Source organism: Neofelis nebulosa, chromosome 1 (assembly GCF_028018385.1).
Source record: "Neofelis nebulosa isolate mNeoNeb1 chromosome 1, mNeoNeb1.pri, whole genome shotgun sequence".
Taxonomy (NCBI): Eukaryota; Metazoa; Chordata; class Mammalia; order Carnivora; family Felidae; genus Neofelis; species Neofelis nebulosa.
Window position 1 is genome coordinate 143,506,463 of NC_080782.1, and position 27,714 is coordinate 143,534,176.

A 27,714-nucleotide genomic window follows, 5' to 3' on the forward strand; every position below is an offset into this window, starting at 1 on the left:
GTAGTTTGGATTACAGGCATGTTTCCAGAATGAATTATTCTCACAAACCAAGGTTTTACTGTACTTCATTTCTTCCTCTCAGCTGCCAGACTGAGGTGAGATGCAGTGTGAACGTGGAGCCGGTACGGGTAGGGGGTTTTTGGTGAACTCGAATATGATAGTAGGTTTTTGAAGGGATAGACAATAGGGCCCTGGGGACTTGTATCACCACCTTCCTTATCCACTCCATCCCCTTGTTATTTATCCTGTTGTGTCCTCATGAGCTTTCTATCTGGATTCTTAGTCCCGGCCTTTCAAATCCTGCAGGAATGACGCCATTGCCCTTGGGCCTTGAGTCTGATCTCATTCCTCCAACCTGATGTACAAAGTGTGACTAGAGAGTCCTGGCCTGAGCCCTATTGTGAAATGAAAGGTCATTTTTAGCATATGGAATCCTTGTCCCTCATCGAAAAAAAATTTCTCTCCCAGTATTAAGCTCTCGCTCTAAAATTCAACAACACTGAAATCTTTATGAATGTGTGAAAGCCGTATATATTACCACTTACTGACAAGCAGTGATGACTATATCAGAATAAGTCAAAATTAGTTTAAAAATAAATTTATTTGGCCATAAATATATCAATGTGACAAGAGTGACTGAGTTTGCTAATCGTTATTCTTGGTTTTACAGATATGAAATTTCTCTTCAAAGGCGAGTGAGAAGGGGGTGATATAGAGATCGGGAGATGAATGAACTCCTGAAGTTTACTTTGGAAAAATTCTGGTTTTTAAACCACATCCAGATTATCAGTGCGGTGCTTTGGAAAGTATCACGTGAGTTACAGTAAACTGCCCTGGTTAAAACAGAAAAAAAAAAGAGGGCATCAATAATTAAAATGTTGAATGAGAGGCACCTGGGTGGCTCAGTTGGTTGAGCGTCTGACTTCAGCTCAGATCATGATCTCGCAGTTGACAAGTTCGAGCCCCACGTCAGGCTCTGTGCTGACAGCTTAGAGCCTGGAGCCTGCTTTGGATTCTGTGTTTCCCTCTCTCTCTGCCCCTAACCTACTTCCATTCTGTCTCCATCTCTCTCAAAAATAAATAAACATTAAAAAAATTTTTTTTTAATGTTGAATGAGATTTAAATATACGACCCCTAGTTTTTGTTCCAGATTTGTTGGAGATCACTGTTGTCCACTGTCTTGGCCATTAGGGGACTGATGTAGGAAGGGTGGATACAAGTATTTTCAGCTTGAAAAACATTTATGGTAAGGCTGTGTTATAATTGTACGGACAAAAGCCCGTTTTTAGATATACAGTTCACCTGAATGAAGAGCTATTTAACCTCTACTATGGGAAGACGCTCTTGACAGATGTTTGGCAGTTGAATGTGGCATGGAGGGAGCTATCTCAGGCTGGGATAAAGTATGTAAATATAGTCCATACCATAGTAATTTGTTACTGGGCAAAGAAAGTCACTGGTATGCGACTCTATAGTACTTATTCTGGGTCTTACTTGGATGTCTTGTGCACAGCGTAGACCTTAATAGCAGCCATCTCCCATGGAGGGTTCATGGCAGCGTGGCAGGTTAGGAAAAGTGGGGGAGACATAACTTGTAATCCCTTAGACAGTTTGTGGAGATTAGTTGTTCTCTCAGCTTCTCAAGAGGAGAAGAGACTGATGGGCAAAGCAAAAGAGAAATCTGGAAGGTGATATACAGAACACAAAGTGGCTATGCTGCACTGTTTCCACTAAGCCTCCCAGAGTGAGTCACAGCAGGAGATGCAGATTGAAGCATATCAAGGTGTTCTTCAAGAAGTTATCCAAATGCATAATGTCACACACTGGGAGAACTTGACCACCTCCAGTTGTGAAATAGAAGAATGGCTACTCTTTCCTTTACCAAAATTGGATAGCTTGTTGTTGGTGAGACCAACCTATATGGTGTCTTCTTTCTCCCCAGCTGAATGGTGGGCATAACTTTTGCCTCTACATTCCTCTGTAGACCAGGAAGGGAAGTTGAATCCAGTGGTGATGTGAGAAAATGGTCCCGGAATTTTCAGAGTACACAGGTTCCTCTGGTCTATGGACGTGAACTCTAGGGTGGTTGGAACAAAGCCACTTATACCTAGTCTCCTCTTGAGTTCTCTTTCTGAGGACCTGGCTGTGAGGCAGTGTATGTTGCCTGGACCCTGTGAGGTCTGTTCCAGCGCCTGGTCTCCCCTGCTCTGCAGAACATGAGCTGAGAAAATGTGCTGTAGTCAGAGACAACCCCACCAAGAAGAGTGGAGTCAGCCTGGAGAAGATAGGAAGCTGCTATACCTGGAGATGCTGGACATGCAGACAGCAGGACTGACAAGCCGATGATCAAGGAAGTCACTAGAAGCGAGAGACAGGGAGGAAGGTAGGCCTCATACTTCATAGTGAAGAGGCAGAGGCATATCCTTGGACTCACATTACTTCAGAGAAGAAAGTACATACATCTGTCAGACAGTTAAGGAAAGATAGCCAAGTTGAAGCATGTTACGGTAAAATAGGATAGAAAAAGGATTTTTCGATACAATGAATTGCCTCAGATCTGACAGGGAGATGTGACTGGCATTATACCTTTAATAGCATTTAAGACTAATAAGACAACTGACATAGGCTTGGCCAATTTAAAAAAAAAAAAAATACTGGAAAAAAAACCCCCAAATCTCTCATAGTGAAGGGAATGCTGTATTCCTTTATATTTTTTCCCTCTGGGCGGGCATGGAGGACATTTGTTACTTCTCTGTGGAGAATGTCAGATTTTCAGGTAGCCATGATGCGAGTGTGAATCATCTTCTGTAGATCATGAAAAGGCAATTTTAAAGTAGTGAAACCAAGGTGATTTTGAAGGAAATGTTATAAGGAATTATAATGAACAATGATTGAAAATGGAGGTTTGGGCCGTGGAACCTGTATCTTTGAACTTACCCAGCATGGCCTGTGGGAAAAATAAAAGAGAAGCCCTGATGAGGCATGGTCTGACTTGATCTGATACACAATTATAGAAAGGATGCATTCATATTACAATATTGCAAACAGGGAAAGAACTGTATATGATAGTACATCAAAAAAGTGTGTTTGAGATCCAACACCTTGATACTAAAAGAGATATAGTCACAGGGCACCTGGGTGGCTCAGTCAGTTAAGCGTCCGACTTCAGCTCAGGTCATGATCTTGCAGTTCATGAGTTCAAGTCCAGCACTGGGCTCTGTGCTGACAGCTCAGAGCCTGGAGCCTGCTTTGGATTCTGTGTCTGCCTCGCCCTCTGCCCCTCCCCCGCTCATGCTCGGTCTCTGTCTCTCAAAAATAAATACACGTAAAAAAAAAAAAAAGAAATATAATCAGTGCATGAAAACCACTAGTTAGAAACTTATACTGTTCTGTACATGATTTTAAAATATCAAGATAGGGGCACTTGGGTGGCTCAGTCACTTAAGTGGCCAACTCTTGATTTTGACTCAGGTCATGATCTCATGGTTTGTGAGTGTGAGCCCTGCGTTGGGCTCTGTGCTGACAGCACACGGAGCCTGCTTCAGATCCTCAGTCTCCCTCTCTCTGTCCTTCCACTCGTGAGCTCTCTCAAAAGTAAATAAATGTAAAAAAAAATTAAAACCATCAGAATAAATATTTTTAAATGTTCTCATGCACATTGGAAAGCCTGAAAGTCCATGCATTGCTTTGATGTCTCTGAGCCTCCCCCTCTCCCCCCCCCAGAGCCTCGCTGGGAGTTCCCTCCTTTCCTCAGGTCTGTCCCCAACCAGTGAGAAATCTCACACTGGGTAGTTCCCTATCATCTGGCCTCACTGCCCCCGACCTGGACCTCAACCTAATAGGTTCACTTTTCTGCAGGCCAGCCAAATTACCAAGACAATTCCATCCATCTGTAGGGACCAGGGGTCACCTCCCACTCTTGCCACTACAGAGCCTGAGTCTCATGGCCCCTGCTGGTTCATCTTGCCATGTGGGCCTTGCATGCAACTCCCATGTGGGCCTTGCATGCCGTGTAGTGCCCTCCTCCCCCAGGCTGGGAGTATTGTAAGTGACCCAGAGCCATTATTGAGGACTGTGCATTTGACCATCTCATACCTTTTAGGGCCTGGGATCCCTACTTCACCAACAGGGTGAATGGGAGGTGGTCAGGATAGCATGTAGGCATAAGCTTTGGTGTTTCTCCTTCCTTTCCCAAATGCATCCTGGCAGCCCTTTTAGCTCCAACCAAGGTCAAATCAGGACTTGGTCTCTTAGGAAGTTTTTGCCGTGTTATCAATGTTTGCAAGTGAGTTATAGGTTCTCCCCGTACACTGCAAGGTCCTATACTTTCTTTGTAAAAGATAGCTCATTAAGCTCTAATCCAATAGCCCAATAAAAAAGGAACAATAGAGACAAAACAGTTGAAGAAATCATAATGCATTTTATAATTCTTCCCGAAATCTGGTCCAAGCTGGCCTGGTTAGAAATCCATTTCTAAGAAGAAAGAACTACTTTTAAAAAGAAAAGAACTTTTATGAACCCTTGCTATTATGCATGGCGCAGAGTTATATGAAGAAAATAAATCATTCTAATATGTTTACCAAAGCTTATAGTTACTCGTGACAATAAGAATGGGTGTTAAGTCCATAGATTAGGGGTTGCAAACACAATTCATGACAAGAACCAGGCAGGTAATTAAATGGCTGAAGCAGGGTGGAGGATGATCTAATTTTAAATGTTGGCAACTAATTAAAATGTATTAAAAGTCCTGCATAAGCCAAACAAAACACATCTGGGGACCACATGTCCAAGGGCAAGCCTAGAGCAACTTTTGGAATCCTGTTCATTCTTCAAGGCCTGAATTGTGGGCATGCCCTTCCAAGAATCCTGTGACTGCAGGGGTGGGTCAGGCTGAGCCTGCCCTTCCTGGAGCTTTTATTGAACTGGTCATGAGAAGTACAAACGATGGGCCTTTTGTTCCCTCACTGTTGCCTCAGTGGGGCTTTTATTCCTCGTAGGATTGAAGGTCCTTGGGAACAGAGACGATGTTTTATGTTTCTCTCATTGTTTTCACACCTTTTAGGTCCTGACTCAATAATAATAATAATAATAATAATAAATATAATAATGGCAGCAGCTACCATTTATAAAGCTCTTTCCGTGAGTCTGACCCATTTCTGTTTTTTAAATTTTTTTTTACATTTATTTATTTTTTGAGAGACATAGAGAGACAGAGCACAAGTTAGGGAGGGGCAGAGAGAGAAGGAGACACAGAATCTGAAGCAGGCTCCAAGCTCCCAGCTGTCAGCACAGAGCCCGACATGAGGCTCAAACTCACAAACTGTGAGATCATGTCCTGAGCCAAAGTCGGACGCTTAACCAACTGAGCCACCCAGGCGCCCCGAGTCTGACCCATTTCTAATGGGTTTTACTTATAGGATTTAATTTTCACAATCCTTGTGAGGGAGGTACTATTGTCATCCCGTTTTACTGCTTGGCCAGCTGAGGCGCAGAGAAGTGAAGTGACTGGTCAAGGTCGCCCAGCTGGTGAGATGTGGAGCCAGTTAATTTGGCCAGTCGGATTCCATAGCATGTGTGCTCAGGCACTACAGTACAACTATTAACTAGTTCAACATAGCTGTTTTCTAGCTAAGAATTTTAAACTTTTTTGCGCCACAATGTTTCGCACATAGTGCTAGTGACTCTTAAGATGGTGAGCTGAAAAACCTTTCTGTTTTATTTCCACCTCTCTTCCCTTTCTGTCTTGTGTCCGCTTTTGATTCCTAATAAGGAATGGAATAGTGGAATTAACATAGAGCAACGATATCCGTAAGATGCCAAAATAGCCACATAATTTGTTCGTATTCTTTGCTCAAAACTAAGCGGATGTCAGTGCAGGCTCACCAGTCTGGAAGTTTTGTGTGGGCTCTCCGCAGCGGAATCGCCAAATAAGAGATACTGAATAGTTTTGCGAGAAGAACTTGAGAGGAAAGAGGGAAGGTCGCGGAGGTGAGGAGTTTGCTCTTTCTGCAGTTGACAGCGGTGAATAAATTACTGGTGAGATGAACTGGGAAAGGGTCTAGGGTTTTGTGACTGCAGGCATATCAATATTTGACCCCTGCTTCATTAGTGTTTCTTCTCTAGGTGGAAGAGAAACGATTCATGCATCAGACTTTTTCATTGTGTATTCAGGATCATAAAACATATTTGATAAACATTTCTGAGACCAAGTTGCTCTGAGATTGTGTTATCGTTACTAACTATTCTTTGTGTAATAGCAGAACTTGTTTTGTAAGACACAAATGACCCTATTCTCCTGGTCTGAATGGAAGATGGACATTTGCTCGTCACATCCACCCGTGTATGTTCTGGTATGTTCTAAGTTTATTTTATTATTATTATCTTTTATTTAGAGAGAGAGAGATAGAGAGCAAGTGGGGAAGGGGCAGAGGGAGAGAGGGAGAGAGAAAATCCCAAGCAGGCTTTGCACTGTCAATGCAGAGCCCGATGTGGGGCTCAAACTTACAAACCATGAGATCATGACCTGAGTCGAAGTCAAGACTCAGAAGCTTTACCAACTGAGGGACCCAGGGGCCCCTGTTCTGATATGTTCTAACACCACTTGAGAGTTGCTTGGCTCTCCGGCTGTTGAGAAAAGCCTTAACGGTTTGCTTTCTAGAGCCAGGATACAGGCACTGTGGGAGGATGTAGAAAAGAATAAGAATGGACTCCTTCACCTTCTCGATCTCAAGTCCTCTCCTGGCCAGACTGCTGCAGACAGAGGTGGCACATGGCCTTTGGACATAGCCCTTCAATGCTGCTGTGAACATGAATCATGACGATATTTTGAGAAGTCCTTCTACTGATGCGCAGGCTGAAAGCTGTGGTCACTTGACCACATATCTGCACCTAACATGTCAACATCCTCGCCATACACCTCAGTCCTTCTGCTGCCAATCACAGCTTGTCTATCTTAAGTCCCATCCCCTCAGGACCCTGCATTCTTTGCAATGATAATGGGTGCTAATGGAATAATTTGAGAGACTAATCTCTGATAATGTTACTCTTCTCAAGTAAAAGTCTATTTTAGTCTAGTTAAAATGCAGAGCACCTTTAGAAGGTCTTTATGGAGTGACAGGAAAATTGGAAATTTCTGACAGACCAATCAAGAGGAGATATTTTGGTGAGTGAAGCCTTTTATAACTCCACAACTTATGCCAGCTAAGGAGACGGCAGCTGCCTAAAACTCATAGATGTGCAATAACTCATGTAGCAGTGATCTGGCCGTGGTCACACACACACACACACACACACACTCTGACCTCTTCAGGATATATGAATATTAACTCACAGTGCTACGCTGAAAGCCTAGCAACCAAAAGGTAGAAGTTGGCATAGTCTAACAAAAAATGCATAGAAAATTTTATCTGATATAATTTGACATTTAAAAATGTATAGCACAATTTGATGATGCTCAAAATTTTTCAACACCTGAAATATTTCATTATTGAGGAACATTTAAATATATTTTGTTATGCCCATCAACGAATGTTGTACTGTGCAATTATTTAAATAGAAAGCAAGGTGAGCGAAAAAATTCAAAAAATACACACACACACGCAGAAATACACACCTATATATTTGTGAGACCATACATATTCCAGTGTAAGACAGGAAGTCTACAGAACAATATCTGAGCAATGTTTGTGTGTGTGTGTGTGTGTGTGTGTGTGTGTGTGTGTGTGTGTCTGAGGATGCCTCTAATGTTAAGCTTTATCTTTCTTTGCATTTTGGACAATTCACGTGTATTATTTGAAAAGTAATTAATAGACGAATGCAGTGGTGATGAAAGAAATAAGTCTCTGTGTGTCACGACAGCACCAGCTCTTGATTTGTTACCAGATAAAGAGGCAGACAGCCTCCAGTCCTGTTTTTCCTCATCTACAAGATGTACTATAGCAACATGGTCCTGGCAAGCAATGCCCAGTGTTTCTATATCCTGATGGGAGAAGGCAAAGGGTAATTAGTGCCTCCCGAAGCAGGAAAGGCAGGTGGGTGCTGGGCTTCATGTCGGGCATGCAAAGCCTTTCTCAGCAGAAGTGAGGGTGCCGGAGGCTATCTTGGTGGCCATCCTGGCCTGGAAGCCAGTGTGCTTTGCTCTGTCTGTTCCCCCAACACACTGCCTATCCTAACCCCACTTTTAGCAATTTCCTCTTGCTTGATTTCCTGTAAGTAGGTAAAACAGCACCAGTGAGTTAGCTGCACTAGCTGAGTGTTCTGCAGGTTGACTGAGTGAGTACTTTTTGATGAGAACCACTCCCAAGTGACTGCTTTTGGTCAGGATCTTTGGTGTTAGGACAACTGCAGACTCTGGCTTCTGGGACCACCCGAAGACCCTAAGGTCTTCTAAGCTCCTAAGACCCTAAGCTCCTCTAAGTCTGAGGAGCTGTTTTAGTGTCCTTCAGCCTCCCTGCCAAGCCTTGTTATGAGGGGCAAATAAATAACAGAGATTGTTTTTACATTACAGTAAAAATGACAGAATTCTGCTTCTGTCCCCAGTGGAGCAATGCAGACTGCATTTGCCTATCCACGTTAAATAACCAAATCTAGAAAAATAATTCAAACAATGGGTTGCAGAAACAGGACACCAGGCAGCACAGGATACTGATCCACAATAGAGGAGAAACAAACAAGGTAAGTATCTATGATTGTCCTACCTTCCTTCCTAGAGAGAGTTTCCATGCCATAGCACAGGAAGGGGAAAGATAGATAGAGTCCAGAAGTCTCCCTGAGTTAGGAGAGATAGACTTCAAAATTTTGCTAAGCCCAGGTGGCTGAAATTTTCAGGGAAGAATATTGGAGAAGAGAGCTGCTCCCCACATGAGAGGTGCACAGAGAGCGAGCTCTGGAGATCTCAAGGCTCCCAACTCACCCTGGGTCCTCAGCTGATAGTGATCAGTGCATGCATCTGAGGAGACTATTTGAGGACAGGGAAAGAACTACTGGAAAGGGAAGATTGAACAACTCACAAAGCTTGTACAGGGCAAGGAAGGCCTCGTGTTTTTCTAGATAGCTTAGAGAAACCCTATATTGTGTGGACATCAGAGTTGGTTCTAGACTAAAAGCTGTTGTGGTTTCACCCAACAAAGCTTGAAGTAGAACCTTGAAAGGCTTAAACTGTTTATTAGTAACTTAGCTGCACTTCGGGATAAAACTCAAGAATATTTAAAGGTATAGAAAAATACCCAACACTCAATAAGATGAAATTTGCAAAGTTTGGCCTCTCATCTAAAATTACTTGTCAGGCAAAGAAGCAAGGAAAGGCAACCTGTAATGAGGAGAAAAATTAACAGAAAGAGAGAAAGATGACACAGACAGTATAAAAATGGGCATAGAGATTAAGATTTATTATAAATAGACTCCATATATTCAAGAAGGTAGAGGAAAGAATGACCATATGAAAGAAATATATGGAAGATATGAAAAAGGTGCTACTCAAACTTTTAGATAAAAAATACAAAGTCTGAGATGAAAAATGCACTAGAGGAAACTAATAGTAGATTAACTATTGCTAGATTAACTAGCAATAACTAACTATGCTAACTATGCTAACTATGATAACTAACTATGCTAGATTAACTAGCAGATCACACATTGTTGAGGAAAAGATAAGTGAATATGAGGACATGAAAGAAGAAAAGAAACCATCTAAACTTAAAAATAAACAAAAGATGGGGCACCTGGGTGGCTCAGTCGGTTAAGTGTCTGACTTCGGCTCAGGTCATGATCTCACAGTTTGTGAGTTCGAGCCCTGCATCCGGCTCTGTGCTGACAGCTCAGAGCCTGGAGCCTGCTTCAGATTCTGTGTCTCCCTCTCTTTCTGCCCCTTCCCTGCTCATGCTCTGTCTCTCTCAAAAATAAAATAAGCATTAAAAAAAAACTTAAAAAATAAAAGGTGAACCATATCAGCTCTGGGATGACTTCAGGTGTTTTAAGGTAAATGTAACAGAGAATTCCCCAAACAGAGGGGGTTAGTACAGGAAAACTATTTGAAAAATAACGGCTCTAAAGAATGAGAAGACAAGCCATAGATTAGGAGAAAACATCTGTAAAAGACACAACTGATAAAGTACTGTTATTCAAAATACACACAGAACTCATAGAACTCAACTCTAAGAAACTGAGCAACCAGATTTAAAAATGGGCAAAGGAGATGAACAGACACCTCCCCCAAGAAGATATACAGATGGGAAGTAAGCATATGAAAAGACATTCAACATGCACACCAACCAATGGCTAGAACCCCCCAAAATGGCAACAACAAATGCTGATGAGGATGTGGAATAATGCAAACTCTCATTCACTTCTGGTGGGAATGAAAAAAATGGTACAACCACTTTAGAAGACAGTTTGGCAGTTTCTTACAAAACTGAACATATTGTTACCATACAATCCAGCAACTGCACTCTCTGATGTTTATCCAGATGAACGAAAACTTATTTCCACACAAAACCCTGCACAGAGATGTTTATAGAAGCTTTATTTACAATTTCCCCAAACTGGAAAATAGATGAGTAGATAAATAAACTGTGGTCCCTCCAGGCAATGGAATATTATTCAGCTAAAAAGAAATGACCTATCAAGCCAGACATGGGAAAAAAAAACTAAATGTGTATTTCTAAGTGAAAGAAGTCACTCTGAAAGGCTACATACTGTATGATTCCAGTTACATGGTATTCTGGAAAAGGCAAAACTGTGGAGACAGTAAAAAGATGAGTGGTCACCAGTGGTTCCATCCTAGGAAGGAATAAACTAGCATAACAAAGGGGATTTTTAGGACAGTGAAACTATTTTGAGTGATACTACAGTGAAGATTAAACTCCAATGATAACCATGTGTCAATGTGGATTCACTGATTGCAACAAATGTAGCAATCTGGTGTGGCAAGTCCATAGTGGGGGAATGAACAGGAGGCTATGTGGGATGTTTCTTCATTTGCTTCTCAATTTTGCCGTGAACCTAAAACTTCTCCCCAAAATAAAGTTTATTAGTTAAAAAACAGTGGCCAGAATTTTTCTAAAGTTGATAAAGATAATAAACTCAGAGGTCCAAAAATTTCAGCAAGTTGTTACTACGGATAAAACCAAAAATGAAACTGTACCATAAAATTTCTATTCAAATTGTTTATAACCAGTCACAAGGAGAAAATCTTAAAAACACTTAAGAAAAGATACATTGTGTCCAGAGCACAAGGGTAAGAACAAGAGCCAATTTTTTCATAACAGAAGCCAGAAAAAAATACAGCAACCTTTTTGAGATATTTAAACAAACAAAAACATGTCAACCTAGAATTCTATGTCCAGTGAAAGTATCTTTCAAAAGGAAGAAGAAACAAAGCCTCCTTCAGACATACAAAAGCTGAACGTGTTAATTACTGTTAGACTTTTACTCTAAAAATGGTAAAGGTAATCCTTTGGACAGAAGAAAAATGTTACCAGATACAAATCCCAGTTTACATAAAGGAAGGACTAGCACTGGAAATGATACAATGATATAAAAGCTGTGTTTTTGTTTCATTTTACAAATCTCTTTACAATATAGTGCAGTGTTTAAAATTAACAAGGCTGAGGGGCGCCTGGATGGTTCAGTGGGTTGGGTGTCTGACTTCTGCTCAGGTCATGATCTTGTGGTCATGATCTTGTGGTTCATGGGTTCGATCCCCTCATCAGGCTGACAGCTGGGAGCCTGGAGCCTGCTTCTGTGTCTCCCTCTCTCTCTGCCCCTCCCCCGCTCACACTCAGTTTCTGTCTCTCTCCCAGAAATAAATATTAAAAAAATAAAATTAACAGGGCTGAATTTTGGAATTTATAATGTATGCAGAAGTACATAGAAGCGTGTTTGTTCTCTTGACTATAAGAGAGCAGAGGCTGGGAGACGAGTCATTCCTCAAGAGGAATGTAAGTGTATCATGGTAAGGTCCTTTTATTGAAAGTAGACTACGGTAAGTTAAAGAGATACAGTAAAATCTCCAAGGCATCCACTAAAAAACCAAAACAAACCAATAAACAAAAACAAGTCCACAAGGTATAGCTGTTAGATCAATAAAGGAGATAAAATGGGATAATAAAAATATTTTATCCAAAGAAGACTGAACAGGAGAGAAAATGGAACAAAAAGTAAGTGGGGCACATAAAAAATAATAAACAAGATAGTCGCATTAACCACAATCCTATCAATAGCTATGTAATATGCATATGGCTGGACAGTCCAATTAAAGGGCATAGAGCCATATATTAAATTTAAAAAGCAAGTCTTTAAAATTAAAATTAGAAGTTAAATTGCAGTCTGCCTACAAGACACACATTTTAAGTGTAAAGGCACAAATAAGTTAAAAGTAAAAGGATAAGATAATATGTGACATACTAACATTAAGCAACAGAAAGCCAGATTGGCTTAGATTTAGCCAGGATATGTTACACTGAACATCAAATGCATGAACTGTAGAAAAAAGTGATTAAATAGAACTTCACTGAAACTAAAACATTTGTTCTTTATAGGACACTTTTACAGAAATAAAAAGACAAGTCATTGGGAAAAATGTTATTAAAATAGGTATTTGACCAAGGGCTTACATTTAGGCTATGTAGAGAACACTTACAATTCAAAATTAATATGACAAAAACCTAATTTAAAAATCGCTAAAAGATTTGACTACTTTACTGAAGAAGATATATGGATATCATATTAATACTTTATAGGTTGCTCAATATTCAGAGTTCTTTATGGAAATGTAAATTAAAACCCCAAAGAGTTGTTCATATAAAGCTTCTAGAATCCCTAATATTAAAACACTATTTTAAGAGTGGGTAATGACCCGAAAGAACTGAAATTCTCATACACCCAGATGGGGATGTAAATGGTGAACCATTTTGGAAAAAAGTTTGCCAATTTCTTGAAAAGCAAAAAGCATACCTACTAGATGACACAGATATTCTACTCCTAAGCATTTATCCAAGAGAAATGAAAACATTTGACTGCATGAAGATTTGCATAAATGTTCATAGGAACTGTAATTTTTTTTTTTTTTAATTTTTTTTTTCAACATTTTTAATTTATTTTTGGGACAGAGAGAGACAGAGCATGAACGGGGGAGGGGCAGAGAGAGAGGGAGACACAGAATCGGAAACAGGCTCCAGGCTCCGAGCCATCAGCCCAGAGCCTGACGCGGGGCTCGAACTCACGGACCGCGAGATCGTGACCTGGCTGAAGTCGGACGCTTAACCGACTGCGCCACCCAGGCGCCCGGAACTGTAATTTTTTTTAAATTTAAGTTTATTTATTTATTTTTGGGAGAGGGACAGAGAGAGAGAGAGAGAGAGAGAGAGCGGGGAAGGGGCAGAGAGACAGGGAGAGAGAGAATCCCAAGCAGGCTCTGTACCAACAGCATGCTGCCTGATGCAAGGCTCAAACCCGTTAACCATGAGTTCGTGACCTGAGCTGAAACCAAGAGTTGGACGCTTAACTGACTGAGTCACCCAGGTGCCCTGCAGCTTTAATTTTTAATAGCTAAAAACTGGAAACAACCCATATACCCATCAGGAGGTAAATGGATAAATGCCTTGTGGTATATCCATATGATGGAAAAATAATCAATGATTTAAAAAGAGTGAACTTTTATTTTTTTCAACAGTTAAAAAATGCTTATTAATTTTGAGAGAGATAGAGGGAGAGCATACGACTGAGTGGGGGTGGGGGGTAGCTCAGAGAGAGAGGAAGAGAGAATCTTGAGCACACTCCACACTGTCAGGGCAGAGCCTGACTCTGGGCTTAGTCTCACGAACGCAGAGATCATGCCTTGAGCTGAAATCAAGAGTCAGTTGCTTAAATGACTGAGCCACCCAGGCACCCCCAAAACAGTGAACTTTTAAAATACACAACATTATAAATGAGTCTCTAAATAATTATGCTGTGTAAAAGAAGCTAAGCACCTACCTACAAAAATGATTAAGTATCATATGATTCCACTTATATATAATTTTAGAGAATGAAAATTAGTCCATGTGATGTAAAGCAGATCATTGGTTGCCTGGGGTGGGGTTGGGGGGGAGTCGTGGAAGGGCAGTAAAGATTGATAGAAAAGGGGCTCAAAGAAACTGTGGGTATGATAGACAACGTTCATCATAAGGGTGGTGATGATCTCACGAGTGTATACATATGTCAAAACTAATCAAATTATGGTCTTTAAATATATACAGTGTTTTATGTGTCCATTATACCTCAATAAAGCTGTAAAGTTTTGAAGATGCCAGATGAGACATTGGTAGAGCAGGGATGGCCTCCCAAAATATGGCTACTTGAATCCAAAGTATAACTCTGTGCAAGCTAATCAGCATCTGCACCGGAGGTTGGGACTTCCAGGTTTAATAGCAAAGGGAATGTTCAGGTAGAGAACTTCCTTATAAGGAGAACTCAGCGTTTGGCTTTGTGGAGCAGTCTGTTGTATCATGGAGTTCAATATACTCTATGCTGCATTGCCTTACAGTACAGACCCGTAGAAAGGAGAAAGGTGGGTTATTTGTAGATGAAATATCAAGGGAGCACAATATAGCAACCAGGCACTGGCTTTGATAGTCATGACCTTAGATCTTAAACATAGGTAATAAAAACATGTGGAAGGTGATCTGGTACTGAAAGTTATGAAGAAATGGTTTTCTAAAGCCACGTATGAAAATTAGCCTCACCTTTAAATATCCGAGTATGTCCAAATGCCGTTACAATACACTGGTTGCCATTAGAATGGAGTGAAGCACAAATACTCTTCTGTCTGGAATAGATGGATTTCATCTAAAAGCATCAGCAAAAATTTATTTTTACATGTCAATAGAATTATATTTGTATTGCGTTGTAAGAAATATTATTTTTTAATTTTATTTTATTAGAAATGCTTATTTATTTTTGAAAGAGCACGCAGACAAGCAGGGGAGGGGCAGAGTGAGAGAGAGAGACACACACAGAATCTGAAGCAGGCTCCAGGCTCTGAGCTGGCAGCTCCATGCGGGGCTGGAACCCATGAACTGTGAGATCATGACCTGAGCTGAAGTTGGATGCTTAACCAACTGAGCCACCCAGGCACCCCTGTAAGAAATACTATTATGTTCCTGTTACATACCATGAAGAAAATGTTGAGGAAAGGTGAATCTTTATGACTTATTTGACTTTATTAGTAGAACCAGACTCAAGAAGAGACCACCTGAACCCAGTATTTTAGATTTTCATATTCTTTTTATTGTAATATCGTCCATGTTGTTTCCTTAGAGTCCTACATTAACCCCTCCCCAAGGGGATGGGTTAAAGGAACTCCAAGAATTTGGTAGAAAAAAAAATAGAAGTGATAAATACATATCACTACAAAAATTATTGTAGTTATTTGTTGCTCTTAAATAAGATTAGAAGTTAGTGAAGTAAAACATTAGCAAATGTGGAATAGTCTCCCTGTCAGAAATACTTAGAACCCCTAAACATACTATGTAAATATGGAATATATTATGGCTTAATGCGCTCTCTGACTGTATAACAATTGTAGTATTTTAGTCATCAGGAAAAAAAAAAAACCCTACCTATACAAACCTTAAATATTGTGGACATATTTTACCCTTGTATCATAGGTACCATCATGCCAAGGGCTGTGACTTTATGGTAGCTGAAAACAGATACTTCTCTACAAAATGTATTTTTATGTTGATTTTATTTTATTTTTTTTAATTTTTTAACGTTTATTTATTTTTGAGACAGAGAGAGACAGAGCATGAATGCGGGAGGGGCAGAGAGAGAGGGAGACACAGAATCCGAAGCAGGCTCCAGGCTCTGAGCCATCAGCCCAGAGCCAGACGCGGGGCTCGAACCCATGGACCGTGAGATCGTGACCTGAGCCGAAGTCAGATGCCTAACCGACTGAGCCACCCAGGGGCCCATGTTGATTTTATTAATTTTGATATATAACGAAATATATTTTTTTTAATGGATAAAAAATGGGTTGGAGTTGTGTGAGTCAGACTCCCATTAAGTGTAATTCCTTTTTTTTATTCTGGGAAATTCTCTCTTACATTTTACAGCATAGACCCCAAATCCAGAAATTACTAATTAGTGATCTTTATCTTTTATGCACATCTATCTCTACAGTGATGAGATCCATACGGTGGGTGCACAAAAAATGCAGTCACCCATTATTGTACAGATTTTGCCCAACATAAAAGTAAATTATATTGAAGTCACTAAAATTTTATCAAGGGATTTGTAAGAAGATCTGCTAATTTGGTTATAGAAGATCCTTAACATGGGGGAGACTGGCTGGCTCAGTCAGGAAAGCATGAGACTCTTGATGTTGGGTTGTGAGTGCAGGCCCCATGTTGGGCCTAGAGCTTACTTGGAAAAAAAATGCTTAAAATTCTTTAGTAATTGTGAAAATATGTAAAAGAGAAGAATGATGATTTCATGGGAAGGAAAGCCAAAACCATAACAAAATTCCATTTTAAGGTACAAAATGTAATGTGTTCCATGGGATAACAAACTCTACCTGACCATCATGATCTGAGTCCAATGTGGTCTAATAATGAATATACTGGATACAGTAAAAATAGGCTTGCTTTGACACCACAAATTGTATTTGGCGTCCTAATCATTTATCACCTCTCTGTATATCTTCAGAAATAATGGCTAATTGAACAATCTATTCACACAGAATATTGCAGAAGATTTTAATGAGGCAGAAAATGTCAACATTTCAATGGGTGATAGGTTTTGTTCAGAGCAGCTGGAAGTTATGAATTGCCAATTAGGAAAACTTTGGTAATCTGGGTAATCTTTGTTGCCTGTCCAGGATTTATCTGGGTTTGGGAGCCATAAATTTGGGAATAAAATAATGACCTGGGGGATTATTCTCTTATGTTGTGAAATATATTCGTATAAAATTTCCAATTTCATGTCATGCAGATTGAACCACATAAAACAGCATTTAAAAGGTGAATCTTTATAAAATTAATTAGTAAAACGTAACTATTTTGGTTTATTGACTTTTTCTGTTCTCTGCAGAACATAAAGGGAAGAAGAGAATTAAAATGAACGTTTTCCAGTTGATTTGATCAGTGTAGACAGCTTAAGTAGTTAATCCGGGTATCAAAACAGATCATTTTCCACAAAAGAATTGTATGATTTGTATGACAAGCAGACTGTGCAATTGTGAAATAACTCCTTACGTTTGTGTTGTCTGAACCTAATTTTACCAATTAACCTACTTTCACAACTGATTTTGCAGAACCTACATAGGAAGAAAGTACTCCTTGACGAACTCACCCACAAAAGAACATATATGTAAAGAATTTCTCTATGTGAATAAATAATTTTGATAAAACACATCATTAAATGAAGAATGAGGGCATCAGGAATCTTTCATGTACCTTTTGCTTCTGTGATGGATCTTTAGGGGAACATTTCTCAATGTTGCAGTTAGAACTTCACATCTTTGATTCTTTTGGATTTGGAAGGTGTCTTCTTTGATTTCTATAGAATGGTCTGGTTTCCATTTACCAGAAGGTACAGATAGAAGAAAGAGAAGACTATTTGGTGAAAAACTACATGATTCGTAATATTTAGAAGACAATTTATTCTGATCAGCTGAATAACCCTAATCAAAATGTGTGAACTCTGACATTATTTTGTTCTCCACTTGGAAATGATTTCTGTCCTTGGACCTTGATCCACATGTTGCAAAAGAATATTTTAAAAAGAGAATAATTACCCACCATTCTCTGTCACTGTGTCCATTTTTCCCACCAAGGGAATGGCCACTGCCACCTGAGAACAAAAAAGCTCTCTTATTTACTAACGACGTCCTTAGTTTTCCTTTGTGTCATTTTCCCCCTTATGTATGTGGCGCCTTGTGTTTTTTACGCTTCTTTGCCATCCTGCTGTGAGGAAGAATAGTAATCACATCTAATTAGAAAAAATTAAAATGCTATGACTCACAGAAATAATGAAAGTTGATTATTTTTTATACAAGACATAAATCCCAGACCCACATTTTACCCTTGAAATTAGCTTACAAGCTGATCAACAGCGTGGTAACGATATTGTGAATGTTTATCGTGGTGCTCTTTTTTCTACATGCACCACGCTTCACGCTGTCAACCGTGTCATGAAAGACTCATCTTCTCTTATGCAGAAAAAGAGAGGCCAGTTTGATTTTATTTTTATTTTTAATTTAAAAAAAAAAATTCTTTTGGTTAAGTTTATTTATTTATTTTTGAGAGACAGAAAGAGTGCAAGCAGGGAAGAGGCAGAGAGAGAGGGAGACAGAGAATCCCAAGCAGGCTCCACACTGTCAGCACAGAGCCCAAAGCGGGGTTGAACTCACCAACCATGAGATCATTACCGGAGACACAGTCAGGATCCAGACACTTAACCAACTGAGCCACTCAGGCACCCCAAAATTTTTTGAAACCTTACTTTATAATGTTTTGAATTTCTCTCTTTTAGTATGTTAAGTCACAGCAACAAATGATAACGGGGTAGTATCTGTGATTAAAAAAGAACTAACTGGGGCCCCTGGGTGGCTCAGTTGGTTGAGTGTCTGACTTGGGCTCAGGTCATGATCTCACAGCTTGTGAGTTTGAGCCTCACGTCGGGCTCTGTGCTGACAGCTCAGAGCCTGGAGCCTGCTTCAGATTCTGTGTCTCCCTCTCTCTCTGCCTCACCCCCACTCGCATTCTGTCTCTGTCTCTCTCAAAAATAAATAAACATTAAAAAAAAAGAACTAACTAACAAATGTCTTTGGTTTTCCCTTTTAACAAGCTCCAGAAGTCTGTAGAACATTGTTTCCAATTTTGTTCAGATTTTTCCAGGTAAAGAGAAATAAAATGCAGTGTAGAGATCATTGCTTCCTTTTAAATGATGACTATTTTTTCCCCCTTCCTCTTGTACTCAGCGTGAATGTTCTTTCTAGTTGTAGTCCAGTTCACAAAGATCCCTCCCGCACACAGGCATTGTCGTCTAACATATGCGGGGTGACAGTGGAGCAGAGGGAGACATTATACACAAATAGATTTGTGCCATAAACACATATGGGCATAAGGGATTGTCTAGATGGAAAGAGAAAAAGAAGCCAACATAAAAACTTCAAAAGGATTGAACTGCAATTCTAGAATGCAAGAAATTCTCATTTGTCTATCTACCTATCTGACATAAGATTGTAGCTTTCTGAAATATAATGTGTTAAAATGTTTTTTTAAGTCCAATGATAAGATGATTCTGATAACACATCGGCATTGTGTGAACATGGGCCTATTCATCTGAGTCCGATACCCTCTTGGGGGGATAAGCTGCTTTTTTACTCCACAGGTGGGTGTATGTGAGCTGCAGCCATATTATATGTAGCTAAGTCAGCGGTGACTGTAAGAATTGGACAGCATTAGACACTGTGAGGTGTATTTATGTGGTGGAACAATTTTCCTGTGATGTCTTCTCAGTGTGCAGTGAAGAAAAAATAAGTTCCTGGAACTTCTATTAACAACTTTGCTGATGAAAATAAGATTGGAATCATGGCGGCGGGGGTGGGGGGGGTGGGTGGAGAATATACAAATGTACAAAGTTACCTTTAGAGAAAGAACATCAGTGAATATTATTCCATGCTGAATGAAGAGAAGGAAAATATAGTGCCTTGTAGAAATTGAGAGTGGCTGTTTTTAAAAAGAGCAATTCTTTCATTGTGATATTTGTATGCTTATCTCTTCATTGTCTGCTTCTTTTGCATGAAGGGGTGTTGTTGGAAATAAATGCGTATCATAAACCTAAAGTGGCATTTCAAAATGGGTTCTGTGAAGGTTATTGTATAGGAATAATATATTCTATGTTGGAAAGAAAATGAATACATTTTTGTTCTCAAATGCTATCTCATATAAAAGTGGAGTCAGAGTTCAGGTTGTTCCTACAGCATGTGTTTATCTTCTTGGAACTGTCTCGGTGTCCTTCTTTTTAAGTATACGTCATGGTCAGCCTTTCTCATCATATCCTTTTGCAAACATCCCCGATGCCCTCGAACCCCTCTTGCTTTATCAGACTCATTTGGCAAAACTACAATGCAGGCACAATCCAGCCCCCAGATCCACTCTGCACCTGTGTAAAGGAATGTGGCTAGAGAAAACACAGAACAAAACACAAAAACAGAACTCTGCCACCCTCTCAGTGTGTGCAAACCTCATATGCCCCTGCCCGCCAGGATCCAGCACTTTGCCCACTCTCCTTCCTCATCTTGCACTTTCTTCTAGCTCCTTACCCTCTAAGTTCAACCCCCTTCCCAGATGTCCTTGCTTCCCATTTTCCTGAGAAAGTTGAAATGGGAAGAGAGATCCCACAGCCCCCCAGCACCACATGCTGTCTTCTCACATTTCATAACATGAACTCTCTGAGTTGCTTCATCAAGCCTGGACCCTCACATTTGTGCACAAAAGCTGTCCCATCTCATGTACTCTAGAATACTGTACCAATAATTCGTCTCCTACATCATAAATGCCCCACCCCCCCGTGGGATTATCCCTTGAAGAACACACTAATCCTATAACTTTTCCAATCTTAAAAAAAATCTATTCCTTTCTCCCCCACCCATTACCCCATTACACCCTTTACACCCCATTTCTTTGCTCCCCTTTACAGCAAAATTCCTTGAACAAGGCTGTGTATACATATGGTCTCCAATTCTGTTCCTCCTCTTCTCCTTGCAGTCTGTTCAGATTCTTTCATACCACTCTGTCAAAACTGCTTTGGGAAGGGACCACCAGGGACCAGCTCACTGAAGAGCCCAGTAATGAATTCTCAATCCACTTGATTTGACTTATCAGCGGCATTTGATATAATTCATCATTCTTCTTTGATACACTTTTTTTACTTCCACAGTAACACACAGTGTCAATTTTGCTCCTACAATTCTCTTCTTGGTAGTCTCCTTTGCTGCTTGTAATATGGATTTCCTTTGCTATTTTAGAAAACTAAAGAAACAACAAACAAAAATAACCTCTGCAAGTTTATGGCAAGTTACAGTCAGGGGCCAGAAGTAAGAGCCCCCTAAACGTTTCCGACAGCAAGCATGTGTTTGCTACAACACTTTCCATCTGCTGGGCACCCTTGCCTACTTTGAGCTCTAATCCTTAATTCACACTGTCTGCAGGAAGGCCGATATGGCCCAGAGAAAGAAGTGTTACATATACACCACATAGTATAAGATTTGGGTACTGTGGTGATTTCAGCACACTTGCGTCCTCTCCTAAGTGTTAGTAGACCCCATGTTTTTCTCCTTGCTTTTCATTATATATATATGTGTGTGTATGTGTGTATGTATGTATATATATATATATATACATATATACACAATTATATATAATGAAATAATATATATAACTTGTATTAATATATTATTACAATATTATAGAAATTACATTATTTAAATATTAATTAGTATTAATTGATATATTAATTATTTTAATACAAATTATATTTGTATTTACATATATATGTTATGTATTATATATTTATACATGTATGTATATTATATGTATATGTTATATATATACAAATTATGTTTGTATTTGAATATATATATTTATATTATATATACACGTATATATATGTGTATGTATACATATATATATATTAAGGTTTATTTATTTACTTTGAGAGATAGAGACAGAGAGAGTGTGCTGGGAATGGCAGAGAGAGAGAGAGAATTCCAAGCAGGATCCACACTGCCAGCAGGGAGCCCAACATGGGGCTCAATCTCAAGGTACTGAGAGATCATGACCTGAACCAAAGTCAGACTCTTGACTGACTGAGCCACCCAAGCACCCCTCCTTACAGGCTTTTGTAAAAATCTCAGTTGATGACAGCTCAGCCTAAATTTTTAGTTGCTCATGCTCAAAACTTAGAGTCACTGTTCTCTCTCGGCTTTTTCTTATAACTCACATCGCATCAGCACCACCGTGTTACCATCTAGATCTAAGCCAGCAGCATTTCCCACCTGAATTACTCCAATAGTCCATGGCCTGGCATCCTTGAGTTGACACCACCCTGCCCCTGCTCCCAGTAGTCTATTTTCAAAATAGTTATCAGAGTTATTTTTAAGAAAGGTTATGCCACACCTCTGCTCTTAGACCTGCAGTGGTGACCTGTTTCATTGAGAGGAAAGCCACTCCTTGCAATTAGTTGTAAGCCTTAATATGGTTTGGCCTCTGGACCATAATCTTCCTGATCCTATTGCTGGTAGTCTTTTCTATTCTCACTCTCTGCTTTATGATTTCCTTTCTGAATCCTCAAACACACAGCACCCTCTGCACTGGTTGTTCGTCTGTCTGGAATGTTTTTCTTTCAGGTACTTCTGTGGCCAAATTCCTCATCTTCATCAAGCCATTGGCTCTTTTCATTTATTTTATTTTTTTATTTTTAAATATGAAATTTATTGTCAAATTGGTTTCCATACAAACCCAGTGCTCATCCCAAAGGTGCCGTCCTCAACACCCATCGCCCACCCTCCCCTCCCTCCCACCCCCCATCAACCCTCAGTTTATTCTCTTTTTTTAAGAGTCTCTTATGGTTTGGCTCCCTCCCTCTCTAACTTTTTTTTCCCTTCCCCTCCTCCATGGTCTTCTGTTAAGTTTCTCAGGATCCACATAAGAGCTGAGCCCCTCTTTTTAAATGATAGGTTGGTCCTTGCCTGACACTCCCAATCTCTTCCTCCTATGCTTTTTCCATTACTTGGATCAAAATACATCATTCACTTGTTTTGTTACTTATTTATTGTTTGTCCTGCCTCACTCCACTAAAATAAAGATCCTCAAGGAAAAGGATATTTGTCTCTTTTGTTCACCTAAATCAGAGGGTCTCACACCTAAGTGTGCAGCTGACTCAATCACGTGGAAGGCTTACCAAATCAATCATTGCTGGACCCCACTACTAGAGTTTCTGATTGGAAAGTGTATCCTAGGATCCAAGAATTTGCATTTCAATCAAGTTCCCAAATGATGCTAATGCTCCTGGTCCAGGGACCACACTGTGAGCACCAGTTACCTACAGAGTTCCTGGCACATGGTCAGTACCTTATAAGTAGCTGTTAAATGAATGAATGAAATTGTATCTCATCCTAATTTATAGTTCAGAGTGCTATTGTGATTGAATATGGTAATTGCTATTCGTTTTTCTTCTTTGGTAAGTTTCTTATTCATGTACATTATCGATCGCTTTGTTATTAGGATGTTTGCTGTATTTATTTATTGAAAGTATTAACTTTTGTCTGTCACGTATTGGAAGATGTATGTCTTGTTATGGCTTTTGCCATTTAATATTGCTCAGACTCCTTTTTTGATGGCAAATTTAAATTTATGCCATCAAAATTATTAATAACCATGTGTAAATTTTGACTTTACATGTCAATTTAAAAAGTCTTTCCCCATCTTAAAATAGATACATAGTCATTGATTTTTGAAATATTTTCTTTACGCCTGCTCATTTTCTATTTAACTCTTTAATTCATGTGATATTTCACACATGGCATTTGAAAAGGCCTATTAACCTAGGTTGATATATATAAGCTGATAACTGGAGCTTTAAATTATTGTATTTTTATGGTAGCTTTTAGTATCTAATAAGGCAATTTCTTATTTATTTATTTTTAAAAGAGTTTGATAATTCATTTTATTTTCTGCAGGAGAAGCTCCATCAAATTAAAATAAAGTACTATTGAAAGTTTTACTGGAGGGGCACCTGGGTGGCTCAGTCAGTTGAGCGTCCGACTTCAGCTCAGGTCATGATCTCACACTCTGTGAGTTCGAGCCCCACATCAGGCTCTGTGCTGACAGCTCAGAGCCTAGAGCCTGCTTCAGATTCTCTGTCTCCCCCTCTCTCTGCCCCTCCCCTGCTCATGCTCTGTCTCTCTCTGTCTCAAAAATAAATAAAAACATTAAAAATAATTTAAAAAAAAGTTTTACTGGAATTGCACTTAGAGTTACAGATTAACTTTTGGAGAATTTAAATTTCTATAAAATATAGGAATTAGTTTTCCTATTTAATATCACAGAATAGTACTAAATTAAGTCACTTGTTTTACATTTGTCAGTATGTTTTTGTAATTTTCTTCATCTTTGCTAGATTTTATAATTATTACTTTGTTGAATCTTAAACCTATGTACATGTTTTTGTTAATGATAGTTTTCATTATATGTCTTTATTATATGCACATTGTGATGTGGTTGATTTTTACATATATAATTTCAACAGGCTGCTTTATTGAACTATCCTATTGATTTGATTTCTTTTCTGTCATTTCTGTGTCCAAGAAGAGCCTCATCAGTAGGTATAAATAATGACGTTTTATCCTTCTTTCTGATTTCTTTATGCTTTGTTTTCATATTTTCTTGTTCTATCGCATTAGCCAGAAATGTCAACATTCTTTAACATATTCCTGGTGTTAGTGGCCATCTTTTTTGAAGTTCATTCATTTGCTTAAGGATATGATTCAATTTTATGTGGTTCAGCTATATATGTATTAGTTTACAGAGACATTTTAAGATCAGAAATAAAATAGAAATTTCGTTAATTCACTGTAAATTTGTAAGACTGTAGAGTTGGGACACATGAGGGAATTGCTACATCTTACTGTGTGTATTCCCTTTCCCCACATTGATATGTTGAAGTCTTAGCTCCCCAAGCTGATGGTTTTAATACGTGGGGGTCTCTGGGGGCGATGAGATCACGAGGGTGGAGCCCTGGTGAATGGAAGTAATGCCCTTCCACAGTACCCCTTCCACCACGTGAGGGTACGATGGGAAGTCTACAACCCCAAAGCAAGTCCGTACCCGACCATACTGGCACCTTGATCTCAGACTTCCGGCCCCCAGAACTGTGAGAAGTAAGCTACTAGCCAGTGATGTTTTGTTACACCAGCTTGGACAGAGTAAGACAGGATGTATGTATTAAAGAATGTGGGGTCAGTGATAGTATAGGAGATTATTTTCTGTTTTGTTCAAAGGTGAAGATAAAAACAAATGATGGAATTATAACTTTGTAATGGAGACTAAGTTCATGTATTTAAAAAATATGTGCCTCCCCCCCCCCCCCCCACCGCCATGCATCTACAGTTTAAAGTCTACTACAGATAGAAAAGAGTGCAGACTTCACACTCAGGCATACCCACAGCATGGGATAATTCATTTTGTAAATGTATTCCTACCTTTTGTCTTAACAAAGAAAATGGTCTAAGGCATTTAGGGTTGTGCAAGCTTAGTTTTGGGGCAGCTAGCCTACTTTAAAAGTATGGGTGTGTAGAAGCTTGGTTAGCATAAGGTACCAAGCTGAGCCAGGGGAAGTCAGAATCTTGGACAGCTCGGTGGGCTCTCTGGGTCTTTGGCTGGGCATGACATCCTCACCCGATAGTGTGTATTCCTTCTTGTACCCAGTAGACGAGGCTGAGCCACTTGTGTTTGTTCGAAACTCTGGTCTGGGTTAATGGAGTCAGTTGGTGGGAGGGTGGGATCTTGCCTTTTCTTCTTCAGATTGGTCATTTCTTAATCCAGCATACAATTGGCATGCTATTCCATGGATGAGTTTTAGAGATTTTGAGATCACTCTGAAAGAAATTATAGATTTTGCACGTGTACGTGCGTGTGCGTGGATATGCTAAGGACAGCTGCCAAAGACAGAAAGATCCTTGATGGGGAATTTTTCATCTCATTCCTTTGCCTTAACCCAGGCCTACATGAGTTAATGGGACAAGGACTGCATGAACAAATAGCTCACGAGAGAGATTGTTACCTCCCCGTATTACAACTGCTTCAAATTATATACACTGAGGGGCGCCTGGATGGCGCAGTCGGTTAAGCGTCCGACTTCAGCCAGGTCACGATCTTGCAGTCCGTGAGTTCGAGCCCCACGTCAGGCTCTGGGCTGATGGCTCGGAGCCTGGAGCCTGTTTCCGATTCTGTGTCTCCCTCTCTCTCTGCCCCTCCCCCGTTCATGCTCTGTCTCTCTCTGTCCCAAAAATAAATAAAAAAAAAACGTTGAAATTATATACACTGATCTTTCACCGTATCTTGAAGAATTTTATAATTTGTATTATTTTTAAAACTTATGAATTAATTTATTTCGAGAGAGTGAGCACGAGAGGGGGCGGGGCAGAGAGAGAGGGACAGAGAATCCCAAGCAGGCTCTCCACATTCAGCACAGAGCCCGATGTGGGGCTCAGTCTCACAACTGCAAGATCAAGACTGGAGCCCGTATCAGGAGCTGGACACTGCATCTACTGAACCACCCAGCTACCCTACAATTTGTATTCTTAACTTGGGAATATTTTTAAACTTATGAGCAGCCTCTTTGTAAATATGTTTCTGGGATCCCCTGCTCCTAGTTGGTTCTTCTCCCTCTATTCTGTGGTATATATATATTCCCTACATTCTGTGGTAAATAATAAACAATATAATCATTTATAACCCATGCCTGACCAGTTCTGCTGATGTACGCTGTTGGACCTTTTACTGTTTAAAAGAAAAAGGAATGATCGAATAAACGTAGAGGAACAAAATTTTGAATATTCACATGGCATTCTGAAGTTCTTTCGATATTAATTTTTTGGCAAAGACAGCTCTACTTCCTGTTGGGAATTCTGAAATAATTTATTCTCCGTTGTAGACAATTATCTTTTTTACGTAAAATATTTTTTACTTTCAGGCATAAATGAGTCTCTTAGCAGGTAAACAAATCATCTAAAACTCCTGCGTTAATATTCTCAGGCAACTTTTTCCGCCTTAGTCTCTCTTTGCTGTGCCGTTTAGTTTCTTTCACAAACATGTAACTTGCTTTCATTTGAATTACAGGCAGCATATTTTTTGGTACAGATTTCAGTTTGGATTTATACATCATTTCTTTATCATCTGCTCTGGAACTCTCTGCGTGTCAGCATGACAACGTTGCAGATTTCACAGGTGACTCTTACTGTAGCCAGATCTTTGAATCATGTTGTCCCGTTCTGGAATCTTGTGGATTAAGAAGAATGTTCATTGTATCCTTTCTCTGGCCAGTAAGTAGCAGTTGGTAGTACGTAATAGCAAGAAGGCAAAAGAGAACTCTACACTTTACATATTATCACTTTCATCTGTCACATTATTAATCCCCATTACTTAGTAAAGGAGGTTCATATGTTGGTATGTTACCCTAGCTCAAGGCATTAATACTACTTAGAGGTTTGCACTCCCATTTAGCTAAAATGTTGTTAAGTTGATGATAGTTCAGGAATAAGTCATTGCTGCCAGAAGAGGGTTCCCCCCACAAAGAAATTTGAGAAACAACATTTCCTACTCAAACCTAGTGTTAAACTGGCACAGATGCCAGACCTAAGCACCCAAAGGGCTCTGCCCCATTATTGTATTTCTCAGATGTCACTCCCAGAGCGCGGGGCACAGAGAATACACTGGCTCCTTCCTGTAACAGTCACTCTAAGCAAACACTGACACAGGTGTAAGGGAAGGCAGTGTGGGGCGGGGGGGATGGCAATAAGATGAAAAAATACAAGGAGGGTCCCAAGCTCAAGGGTGGGCAGTCAGTGCCACTTTGGAGCGCAAAGTGGTCGAGCTTATAAATCCAATTGTTGTTTCTTCTTGAAAAGATGCTGCAGGGGTGCCTGGGGGGTGCTCAGGTTAAGCCTCTGA

At 39.8% G+C, this 27,714-nt stretch overlaps 1 long non-coding RNA gene across 1 annotated transcript in view; it reads left to right on the plus strand.

The window, feature by feature from the left end:
* Positions 1–19,826, plus strand: part of LOC131516867 (uncharacterized) — a 206,319-nt gene extending 186,493 nt beyond the window's left edge. The window contains exons 14-16 of the long non-coding RNA XR_009264277.1: positions 83–6,351; positions 8,508–8,674; positions 17,292–19,826. This is a non-coding gene — a long non-coding RNA (uncharacterized LOC131516867). The remainder of the gene's footprint in view (positions 1–82; positions 6,352–8,507; positions 8,675–17,291) is intronic.
* Positions 19,827–27,714: the final 7,888 nt, after the last annotated feature.